The 12,891-nt window shown below is 43.8% G+C and overlaps 1 pseudogene; it reads left to right on the top strand.

Moving 5' to 3' along the window:
• Positions 1–760: 760 nt before the first annotated feature.
• On the top strand, positions 761–2,947 carry LOC110128782 (nuclear cap-binding protein subunit 2-like; annotated as a pseudogene).
• Positions 2,948–12,891: the final 9,944 nt, after the last annotated feature.

Raw genomic sequence — 12,891 nt, 5'->3', positions numbered from 1 at the left:
CTGCGGACTTAAGCCTGGGACATGACATCTCAGATAACACTGAGAAACTCTTTCAAGAGGAAGAGGGGCGGGAGGGGGGTGGTGACGGGAAGCCAGGATATATAGGTGTTTTTGCAAAAAGACCAAGCGGTCAGAACGATAAAAGATTGCTTTTAATTAAAGAAAACCAGATATTTCAAGTTAAAGAATTGAGCGCTCTTCTATGTACATGGGAAGACCTAAGAGTCTGGGCCCACTGAAATCATTGCTTTGGCACACACCTCTGCTATCTGGGGCCAGTATCCTGAGTTTCCTCAGGGCTCACTGTCAGGGGCGGCTGCAGCGGCTGGCTGCTGGATGAGCTTGGCAGTGGGCAGCCTGTTTGTGTTGTCCTGAGTTTCCTCAGGGCTCACTGTCAGGGAGGCTGTAATGTAAGGGCTTGATAGTTGCAACATCCTTTGTTTACTGGCGTGGTGGGCAGTATTTCAGTTCTCCTATTCTTGGAGTCCAGCGTCTATGTGCATCCATCCTGGCTCGCCTGACCTTGGGAACTGTGGCTCTTTCCAGTATCCATCCCACATCTTTTTTCTTTTTCTTTTTTTTCTTTTTCTGATTCAGATTCACTGTTGGCAAGAGAGGCCTCCACAGCTGAGTTTCTCTTGCTCGTGCAGTTGGACTTGCCTCTAAATAAGGCTCTTGCTCTGGGCGGATGTGGCCGGCTCAGCACCTCTCGGCACGTCTTGCTGACTCTCTCTCATCGCACCACCTGTTCCCAGCGGGCATGACGGAGGCCTTCACACTGGTGCGTCTGCTGTCTCAGCACAGAGCAACCCAGCTTAGGAATTGCCCCATTCCCACCCGACCACCGAGCTCACCCCAGACCAAGGCAAACCCATCTCGGACCCAGGTCCTGGCTCCTTATGCAATGCCATTTCCTATGCAGTTTGGGGGCATTTACAGCACTCCCGCCCTTCCCCACCCAAAAGGCTGCCTTCGATTCAACCTGGGTGAGAACCAGATCTCATTTGACAGACATCTAATGGACTGGGTAGGGAGATGGAGCCAAACCTAGCAGCAGAAACACAGTCCCCTACTAAGCCCCAAAGTTCATGCAAATAGCAGTACAATAATCTGCTATCATTTATACTCTAGTATCTTATATAGTGAAGTTGCTCAGTTGTGTCCGACTCTTTGCGACCCCGTGGACTGTAGCCTACCAGACTCCTCCGTCCTTGGGATTCTCTAGGCAAGAATACTGGAGTGGGTTGCTATTTCCTTCTCCAGGGGATCTCCCTGATCCAGGGATAGAACCCGGGTCTCCCGCATTGCAGGCAGACTGAGCCAGAGGGCTTCCTAGATGGCGCTAGTGGTAAAGAACCTGCCTGCCGAGGAAGGAGAGGTAATTGATGTGGGTTCAATCCCTGGGTCAGGAAGATTCCCTGGAGGAGGGCATGGCAATCCACTACAGTATTCTGGTCTGGAGAACCCCATGGACAGAGGAGCCTGGCAAGCTACAGTCCATAGGGTTGGAAAGAGTCAGACGTAACTGAAGCGACTTAGCTCGCATGCACACCTTATATAGATCTATGTTAGAAAGTAGGTGAGCCACTAGTCATGTGTAGCTATTGAAATGTGTCTGGTCTGAAGAGTGCTTTACATATAAAATATGCACTGTATCCTGAAGACAGTACAAAAATAAGTGATCTAACTCATATTTTCATATTGATTACACATTGAGATGATAATATTTTGGATATATTGGGTTAAATAAAATATATTGTTGAATTAACTTCACCTGTTTCTTTTTACTTTTTTTAATATGCCCGCTGGAAAAATTCAAATTACACGTGTCTCCCATGTGCCACTTACATTAGTTTCCTACTGGGCAGAGCTGTTCTAGATTGTTGCTTCTCTGCAATAAGTTAAGGATTAAGGAAAATATATTTCACTCTAGGTATTTGAGTCAGAGAGGGATTTAACACAGGGAATTAGGAGCTTACAAAGCTAAGACTGGAGGAATGAAAATCAACAGCAGGGAAGTGGATATGGGGGATGGGTTTTCTTGGGTTTCAGATTTACTGCCGACTTTCAGAGAATCCAGAGGTGCTGCTCAGGGCAGAGATCAGAAAGCTGCAAGAAAATGCTAACGGTCCTGCTGCCCCACAACACCGAGGTAGGTGATTGCTAAGGGCTTCGCTGGTTTCTGCAAAAACTCACATCTCACAAAACCCATGTGTCCACCCTGGAGGAAGAAGACTAGGTCCTCTTGCCTCCCTTCTGCCTCCCAGGTCTCATAGAAACACACGTTGTTGGCAGAATTCACATTGCATCCAGGAGCCCACATGCCATGGAGTTCCCAACCTCCCAACCGTGTAATACACCGGAGAACCAGAAAGACGTGAATACAGATTTCTTAATAAACAGACAAGAAACAAAACAGCCTCATTTTCTGAGTGGCGCCCTTGGCCACCTCTCTGCACTGAAGTCAGGTGGCCTCCTGAAGGCAGTGTCCAGCAACTTCTATGTCGACCTGAGCCAGTACTGAGACCAGCCCTTTCGGGGTGACAGTGAAGAAGAGGGAAAGTAAAGAAAAACTGCACATTGTATGTAGGAAATCTTTCCCTTCATACAGCTGAAGGACAAACCTACGAGCTCTTCACAAAAGTGCTGACATGAAGAAAATCATCTTGGGCCTGGACAAAATGAAGAAGACAGCGTGTGGGTTCTGCTTTGTGGAATACGATTCAAGAGCAGATGCAGAAAATGCCATGCAGTACATAAGCAGAACTTACTTGGTTGATCGATCATTCGCACAGACTGGGATGCAGGCTTTAAGGAGGGCAGGCAGTATGACCGTGGGAGTTCCGGGACCCAGGAATGAGATGAGTATCCTTAGGACTATGATGCTGGGAGGGGCGGCTATGGAAAACCGGCCCCAAAGCAGTGTGTGGTGAGAACTCCATCATAAAAACTTGCACTCCTTTGGTCTGTTGAATTTGACCTGTGTTACCCAAGATCTGCACGTCTGCCCATTTTTTACCAAGCTTTAATCAATGTCTCTACTGAGCCGGAAGCCCCTTCTTGGTTTTCCTCTTAAATGTTATTAAAGAACAGAATCCAAAAGAAAGAAAAATAGCCCCCTATTCAGCACAATCCTTTTGGAGACTCATGTTAGCTGTGTTGGGGTCCAGCATAGTGCCTGGTGCGAAAGAGCTGTTCAATAAACACTGAAAAAATTGTATTTGTGTTACAATTTTGCTGTTGTAGATAACGCTGCAATGAACATTCACATGTATAACTCTTCCTGTTTTTTTTTTTTTTTAATTAATTTGGTTTTGGCTGCACTGGGTCTTCATTGTTGCATGGGAGCTTTCTCTAGTTGCAGCAAGCAGGGGCTACTTTCTAGTTGTGGCACGCAGGTTTCACATTGCGGTGTCTTCTCTTGTTGTGGAGCACAGGCTCAGGAGACTCAAGGCATGTGGGATCTTCCCAGACCAGGGATTGAACCTGTGTCCCCAGTATTGGCAGGTGAACTGTTACCACTGGATAACCAAGGAAGCCCTCTTTCTGCTTTTATTGATGTATTTCTATGATATAGTTTCTAAGGATAGATATTCAGGAGTGGCCTTGCTGAGAATTGTTTAGTTTTGTCATTTTGCTTTCCAAAATTTGTACCAATCTAGTCATATACATATTATATACACAAGAATGCTATATGGAGGGTGGCTTTTTATGGCAATGTTACCAACCTAGTGTGTTGATATTTTTTGCAGATATTTGCTCTAATTAGGATGTATAATGTGTTGCTAGTTTTCTTTCGCGTGGATACTGGTGAGACAGGTAACAAAAAGGTTACGGATGGGGCTGACTTGGATGCAGGTCAAGATTTCTCTCATCATTGAAAGCCTCTGGCTGCCAAGAACTTAGTCCAATTTAAATCTTTCCCACTGTTTTATGTGTCCTCCCTTTAAGATTAACTAAAAAAAAGTGGCAAACTTTGAATCATTGAATCTTCCCTTCTCCCAGTGAGAGTTAAGGATAATTACACAGACACTTAATGTTTGTCTCAGAGAAGGAAATATTAAATGGTACTAGCTAAATGAGCCTTTTATTTTCTTTCCTGCATCTTGCTGTGTTTCATGATGGAGACCCACATGGTGATGGCTTATGTGTTTATGAATTACATTCTAAGAACAAATACACTCCTTATTTCTCAGTAAGAGGAAGATGACCTGAAAGATACAAAGATGATACAGAATCAGACCAGAGAAGGGTTTGGGTTTCCTTACTGGTAAAGGGGAATAAGTAACAGATGATATCTCATAGGGTTGTCTCGTGGATCAAATAACTTAATCCACAGAAAGTGTTTTCAGTCTGTCTGACACAGAAAGTGCTGGGTAAGTGGTGGCTGTTTTTGGAACAGGTGAGGCAATACATGTTCCTTAGCCTGAGTCCTAATCCTTTTAGCCCTTTTGAATCTTTTTTTTTTTTTAAAGTCAGTAGCCAAATGAATAGCCTGTTGGCACTTAGCTGGGAAATGCAACTATCTGTAAAGGACCTGTGGCCATTTTAGGGTTTATGAGCAGTAACATGTGTGCAAGCTGCCTAGAATTACAATGTGTTGAGTCAAAGAATGGCTGAGCTGGCAAGAGTTTTTGACACCTTTTGTGAAATCATTTTATAGATGAAGTAATGGAGGCCCAAGAAAGTGAAGTGAAAGACCCAAGATATTTTAGCCAGTCAATAGCAGACCTCAGAGTAGAAGTTGAATGTTCAGATGTGCAGACAGTAGCTTGTCTGTTCTTTGAAGGGCACCACACCCAACATTGGGCCAATGTCATGACTGTGAGCCAGTGGGGGTGGTGGAGAAAGGACATCGTCTCTGGCATTTTCCTTCCCTAAAAAGGGGAGAGAAGCTGTTTGCTAGAGATCCAGTTTCCTTGGAACAGTGATTCCCAGTTTAAAAAAAATTATTGAACTATAATGTTTTAGGCATACAGCAGACTGATTCAGTTGTACATACATTTTTTTTCAGATTTTTTTCCATTATAGGTTATTACAAGATATTGAATATAGTTCTCTGTGCTAGACAGTAGAACTCTGTTTTTTATCTATTATGTAAGTGTGTATCTGTTAATCCCAAATTCTCAACTTATTCCTCTTCCCTCTTTCTCTCTTTGGTAATCGTAAGTTTGTTTCCCAAGTCTGTGAATATATCTCTGTTTTGTAAATAAGCCCGTGTGTGTCATATTTTAAATCCTACATACAAGTGATAGCAGATGATAATTGTCTTTCTCTGTCTGACTTCACTTACTATGATGATCTGTAGGTCCATCCATGTTCCTGCAAATGGCATTATTTCACTCTTTTTTATGGCTGAATATTATTCCATTGTACAAATATACCACATCTTCTTTATCTATTGGTCAGTGGACATTTAGGTTGCCTCCATGTTTTGACTATTGTAAATAATGCTCTGAAAATTAGGGTGCATGTATCTTTTTGAATTAGAGTTTTTATCATTTTCTTTTTTGGGTATATGCCCAGGAGTGGGATTACTGAATTGTATGGTAGCTCTATTTTTATTTTTTAATTTTATGCATCCATTTACTTACTTATTTTTATTGTTGTGGCTCCTCTGGGTCTTCACGGCTGTGCGTGGGCTTCCTCTGGTCGCGGTGAGAGGGGCTGCTCCTGGCTGCGGTGCTGGGCTCCTCTTGTCACGGGGTCCGGGGTCCGGGACGCACAGCCTCAGGAGTCGTGGTGCACAGGCTGCTGCCTCTCAGCACGTGCAGTCTTCCCCGGGCAGGGATCAAACCCATGTCCCTGGCATGGGTGGGCGGATTCTTAACCACTGGACCACCTACGAAGTTCTTTTTTAATTTTATTAAAAAATAATTTTTTTTTTGGTCACATCATGCTGCTTGTGGCATCTTAGTTCCCTCACCAGCATTTGAATCCCTGACCCCTGGCAGTGAAAGTTCGGTGTCCTAACCACTGCACTAGCAGAGAATTCCCTATTTTTATTTTCTTTTTTTAGGGAGTAGTGATTCCCAATCTTTTTGAGAGTGAGGCATACTTTCTATTAATAACATCAATAAGTTTCAGTCCCCCACTTCCAGGATGATATAGATTCTGCAGGCTATGTATAGATATCCAATGTTAAAAAAAACGTACAATAATACTAGCTACTGCATGCAGACCAGCACTTTACAAAGGAGATGCTCATGCATTCAAAAAGCAGCTGTACCTATATTATTAATTCAGACTTCAAATAATGACTGGCTGGCATTTAGATTCATGAACAGTTTGCAATAACTCTATCACTTTGCTAGATGACTTTCATGTCCATTGCCACTGGGGGAGGGGGTTGTTGATGTTTTCCCTTATTTTCTGAGCATTCCAAAAGGAAAATGCTAATACAGAGATAATATAATAAAAATAAAAAAGGATCAGCAGGCTAAATCCCTCTGGTCTTCTCTCTGAAATGGTCCAAAGGAGAAGCTCTCAGCCAAAAGGAATGAGGCTTGAGTAGCTAAAAACACACACAAAGCTCTTTCTTGTTCTTTCATATAAATGCAATGGTAAATCGATATCCAGTTGGGAATGTTGGCTCCGATAGTCTGAAAGGCAGAGTATTTGGGGGCAGTTAGGTTCATTAACTGCAGTGAAAAACACAGAGTGACAGTCAAAGCTGAAGCTTAGCAGCCAGACTTGTTTCTAAGGTTGGATAACATGCATATGACAGAAGGAATTCAAGTGACAAAGTCCTGCCTACCCCACGGCAGGGCTGGGAAATATGGGAAGAGAAGGAGTTCCCAGCAGAAGGTTCTGAAGGGCAGGGACCTCTTTGGAGAAGTTTTGGGGCAGATCTGGGCAGATGCAAAGGCACATGGGGGAGACGGGGAGCCCCAGTGCTGGCAGTTCCCGAGCCTTCGTGGGAGCATTCTGAGAGAAGCCGGAGGGAGAGACTTCTGGAAACAGTGGCGTGGGCACCAGTGGCTCCTTTCTATGAAATGAGCATAAAACTGGAAAAATTGTCCAGAACAACCATTTCAAAGCACTGTAAATTGACCGTAAGCACACAACAAATTGAAAAGCTTTTATTCTTGAAAACCTGCTGGAGTTTTCGGGGAGCACAGCAGGAGACTGTGGCCTCCTGGCCCGGGGCCCCTGCCAGGTCCTTCTGCCAGCCAGACTGGCCAGACCTGTGCTTTTCAAAGTGCGGGGCCGGCCTTGAAATGGGCAATTTTCTTCCAGGAAGGGCAGACTCCATTTGGTGTCCGAGTGCGTGTGTGTGAAGCTGTGTTTTTGCTGGTTGAAAGTGGAGGACTCCAATGGGAATGAATGAGGAAAACCTGAGATTTTGCTGACCCCAAATTGAGCTCTTGGTTGGAGTGAGCGGCGGCCCTGCCAGAGATTTCATTGGGAAAGTCCTGGAGATGAAAGAGTGCTACAGAGAAGCTCAGAGAATTTGCCATGTGTTCCTGGACTGGGCGATCATGCAGGCGTGGGGGAGATGCAGGAGAGGGAACACTGAACATCAGGGAGAACTGAGATCTGACTATAACTTCCAATTCCTTTCTCAACCCCACCCAGATCTAACTGGCAGAGGGATGGACATGGCCAGGCGACTCCTGGTTCAGCGCTCACCCCACTGCCCCAGGCACTGGAGGCCCTAGAGGATCTTGAGGCTATGATGTGACACGGCTGTCTGTTATAGCCTCTTACCGTCTTGGGTTAGACAAGGCTGTGGTCTATGCGATCAGATCGGTTAGTTTTCTGTGATTGTGGTTTTCAGTCTGTTTGCCCTCTGATGGGTAATGATGAGGCTTATAGAAGGTTCCTGGTGGGAGACACTGACTAAGAGGGAAACTGGGTTTTGTTCTGATGGGAGAGGCCATGCTCAGTAAACCTTTAATCGAATTTTCTGTCGATGGGCGGGGCTGTGTTCCCTTCCAGTTGTTTGACCTGAGGCCAAGGTGGAGGTAATGAAGATAATGGTGACCTCCTTCAAAAGGTCCTGTGCATGTACAATCAAAAGGGAAAACCACTAGACCATTCAGGTTTGACCTGAATCAAATCCCTTACCATTATACAATGGAAGTGAGAAATAGATTCAAGGGATTAGATCTGATAGACAGAGTGCCTGAAGAACTATGGATGGAGTTCATGACATTGTACAGAAGGCAGTGATCAAGATCATCCCCAAGAAAAATAAATGCAAAAAGGCAAAATGTTTGTCTGAGGAGGCCTTATAAATAGCTGAGAAAAGAAGAGAAGTGAAAGGCAAAGGAGAAAAGGAAAGATATACCCATTTGAATGCAGAGTTCCAATGAATAGCAAGGAGAGATAAGAAAGCCTTCCTCAGTGATCAATGCAAAGAAATAGAGGAAAGCAATAGAACGGGAAAGACTAGAGATCTCTTCAAGAAAATTAGAGATAACAAGGGAACATTTCATGCAAAGATGGGCTCAATAAAGGACAGAAATGGTAGGGACCTAATAGAAACAGAAGATATTAAGAAGAGGTGGCAAGAATACAGAAAAGAACTATACAAAAAAGATCTTCATGACCTAGATAATCATGATGGTGTGCTCACTCACCTAGAGCCAGAAATCCTGGAGTGTGAAGTCAAGTGGGCCTTATGAAGCATCACTATAAACAAAGCTAATGGAGGCGATGGAATTCCAGTTGAGCAATTTCAAATCCTAAAAGATGATGCTGTGAAAGTGCTGCACTCAATATGCCAGCAAATTTGGAAAACTCAGCAGTGGCCACAGGACTGGAAAAGGTCAGTTTTCATTCCAATCCCAAAGAAAGGCAATGCCAAAGAATGCTCAAACTACTGCACAGTTGCACTCATGTCACACGCTAGCAAAGTAAAGCTCAAAATTCTTCAAGCTAGGCTTCAACAGTACGTGAACTGTGAATTTCCAGATGTTCAAGCTGGATTTAGAAAAGACAGAGGAACCAGAGATCAAATTGCCAACATCCACTGGATCATCGAAAAAGCAAGAGAGTTAAAAAAAAAAAATCTACTTCTGCTTTATTGACTACACCAAAGCCTTTCGCTGTGTGGATCACAACAAACTGTGGGAAATTCTTCAAGAGATGGGAATACCAGACCACCTGATTTGCCTCCTGAGAAATCTATATGCAGATCAAGAAGCAACAGTTAGAACTGGACATGGAAAAACAGACTGGTTCCAAATCGGGAAAGGAGTACATCAACGCTGTATATTGTCACCCTGCTTATTTAACTTATATGCAGAGTACATCATGAGAAATGCTGAGCTGGATGAAGCACAAGCTGGAATCAAGATTGCTGAGAGAAATATCAATAACCTCAGATATGCAGATGACACCACCCTTTTGGCAGAAAGTGAAGAACTAAAGAGCCTCTTGATGAAAGTGAAAGAGGAGAGTGAAAAAGTTGGCTTAAAATTCAACATCCAGAAAACTAAGACCATGGCATCTGGTCCCATCACTTCATGGCAAATAGATGGGGAAACAGTGGAAACAGTGTCAGACTTTATTTTTTGGGATCTCCAAATCACTGCGCATGGTGACTGCAGCCATGAAATTAAAAGATGCTTGTTCCTTGGAAGAAAAGCTTTGACCAACCTAGACAGTATATTAAAAAGCAGAGACATTACTTTGCCAAAAAGGTCCGTCTAGTCAAAGCTATGGTTTTTCCACTAGTCATGTAAGGATGTGAGAGCTGGACTATAAAGAAAGCTGAGTGCTGAAGAATTGATGATTTTGAACTGTGGTGGTGGAGAAGACTCTTGAGAGTCCCTTGGACTGCAAGGAGATCCAACCAGTCAATCCTAAAAGAAATCAGTCCTGAATATTCATTGGAAGGACTGATGCTGAAGTCAAAAAACTTCAATACTTTGGTCACCTGATGGTGAAGGACTGAATCATTTGAAAAGACCCTGATGCTGGGAAAGATTGAAGGCAGGAGGAGAAGGGGATGACAGAGGATGAGATGGTTGGGTGGCATCACTGACTCGATGAACATGAGTGTGAGTAAGCTCCAGGAGTTAGTGACGGGCAGGAGAGCCTGGCATGCTGCAGTCCATGGAGTTGCAAAGAGCTGGACATGACTGAGGGACTGAACTTAACTGATTGCCTTGGGTGCTTTCACAGTGGTGCTGTTGAGTGTGGTAGAAAGAGCAATGGTTTGGGTCAGACAGAATAGGGCTCTAATCTCAGCTCTACCTCTTACTGTTTGTGTAAATTTGTATCAATATCTTATTCAATCCTTAGAAAAGTCTGATGAAGAATGCATCAGCACTCCTCCCATGTTCCAGGATGCAGTGCTATGCAGAGCTTTTTAATCTGTTAAAAAGTTTTTTTTTTTTTTTTTTGCGATGATTGAATGTGGTAAAGGCTATAAAGTACTTGACACATGATAGGCTCTTAGTAAATACTTTTTTGATTGCTTTGTAAAAAATTGTTGTTATTGCTGAAGATACAGCTTCCCTGGTGGTTCAGTTGTAAAGAATCCGCTTGCTAGTGCAGGAGACGCAGGTTCAGTCCCTGGGATGGGAAGATCCCCTGGAGAAGGAAATGGGAACCCACTCCAATATTCCTGCCTGGAGAACTCCATAGACAGAGGAACCTGGAGGGCTACAGTTCATGGGGTCAGAAAGAGTTGGACATGACTTAATGACTAAACAAAACTGGCAACTGATGTAACTGCCGAAGGTGCAAAAGAACTATGGCTAGATTGATAAACCCAGAGGGCTTAACCTGCCAGCTTGTCAGCAAGAAAATCATAAGATGCAAGTGTGAATGCTGCAGTAGGTGAAACATCTGCAAGAGCTCTGTATTGATTTTCTATTGGTGCCAGAATAAATAACCACAAATTTAATGGTTTAAAACAACACAAATTTATTGTTACATAGTTCTGTAGGTCAGAAATTTGGGCACAGTGTGGTTCAACTAAGTCCTCTGCTTAGAGCTTGAAAATGATGAAACATGGGGTTAGCAAGCTCCTTTTTGGAAGTTCCGGGTATGAACCCTCTTCTAGGACCATTCAGATTGTTGGCTAAATTAAGTTCCTTGAGGTTGTAGGATTGAGATCCTTGTGTTGGCTGTCAGCCAGAGGCCTATCTTTACTAGAGATCCTTGCTAGAGGCTGCTTGAATTCCTTTTTGTATTTTCTGTGTGATCCCTATTGCAACTACAGGGGATCAAGTCCCAACCACAGTTAAGAATTTCTCCAACTTCCTCTTCTGCCTGTCTGATTCATGTGATGACGACAGGCCCACTTGGATAATCCGGGCAAATCTCAGCATTTTATAGTCTGTTAACCACATCTTCAAATACTCCCACCCACAAACCCTGGGGATTAGGACATGGAAGGGTACATTCTGCCTCCTGCAGTCTCTAGGGTAGAGTAGGCATAGGCAAACTTTTGGGACAGGAAGCCATACTCTTATGAAACCACAAGCAACTGGACACTAGGGAATGTGACTATGTATATATTAGGCTGCTGAGGTTGCCTCTAGTGGACCCCTATTTTTGTCCACCCAGCATTTTTTTCTTTGGTGGAAATTCCCCTGATTCATTCTCTGGGGTTTTTAGGGGCTGCCAGTCACAAGATTCACAGAATTCACCAGCATGGCCACAGGGATAGACCCATGACCCCAAATGGATCAATTAGGTCATTTGCTCCCAGCAGCTGTCTCCAGGGTGGAGACAGACAGGCCCTGGAAGTGTCCAGGGAGGAGTCTGAGAATGTCTAAGCCCTAGAGTTACCTGGACCAGCCCTGATTCAGTCCTTCCTGGGCCAGCAATGAGACCTACTAGGAATTCTTTCAATACACCCCTTTTCTGGTTTAAGTTACTCAGAGTTGGTTTCTGTTGCTTACACGAAAGAATCTTAGCTGATACACATACTTACTATCCCTCCTTACTATGGCCACCACCATTATCATATAAAAGAACATTTTTTTCAGGTGTCCTTGGAAACTAATGATTAGCACAGTTCAGAATCTCTGTAATGGAGCTTCTTACCTGTGCCATGTCTTTTTAACATTTGCTTCACGAACCCTGATAAACCTGAAGCAGACATAGAGAAAAGAATTTAATAATATGTAATGCCTTAGAAATCAAGTTATTTACATGAAAGCATCAGCCAGTCAGGCAGAAATCACCATTGCTTTTAACCTTTTATTACATACCATATATGAATTACAACCACACAATGGAGTTCTCAATCAAGATGATGGCCTGAACCATAAAATTTCAAGTACGAAAGGTACTGTTTATTCTAGCAGTGAAGTATGCAGTTCAGCCAATCTTCTTATTTTTTTTTTTATGATTAAGTGCTTTAACAGGTAAGCCTAAACTACAAGGCACATTCACTCCTGCAGAACGCCTCATCCCCTGACAATGGGGATCAATGAGGTGTTATAGGAGGTGAGAATTAAGATTTGAATTGTGTACAAGCCACAGACAGCTATATTTCTCTCTTGAGGACTGAAGGCAGTGTTCTGAGTGGCTCACATTTCTTCACAGGAGCGTTGCAGGAAGCCAGCTCTCCTCTAGCCTTGAGTCAGACCACGATTCTTGACTTTTCCAGCATCTGATCTGGTCATTTGAAAGGCAGCGACTATGCATGGGCAGGAGAATGGCCTTGCTTGGTGCTCCCGGGGGAAGCTTTGAGAAGAAGAGTACACCGCTCTTGGAGCCTTTCTGAGGAGAGTTACAGCAAACTGAGTCCCACCCAATGTCTCACGAGGTCAGACATCCAGTGCGCGGGCTGGTTCTCTGTGAAGATGAGGAAACAACACATATGCCTGCTGAGGTATCTGCCAGGCCCTCCTACTATGTCTCTTCAGACCCCCGGAGTCTGAGTTCTCTCAGGAAGAAATGTTGGGAAACAATTCACTCCTC

The sequence above is a fragment of the Odocoileus virginianus genome, chromosome 8 (assembly GCF_023699985.2).
Source record: "Odocoileus virginianus isolate 20LAN1187 ecotype Illinois chromosome 8, Ovbor_1.2, whole genome shotgun sequence".
Lineage (NCBI taxonomy): Eukaryota > Metazoa > Chordata > Mammalia > Artiodactyla > Cervidae > Odocoileus > Odocoileus virginianus.
This window is presented reverse-complemented; position numbering and strand designations above follow the sequence as displayed.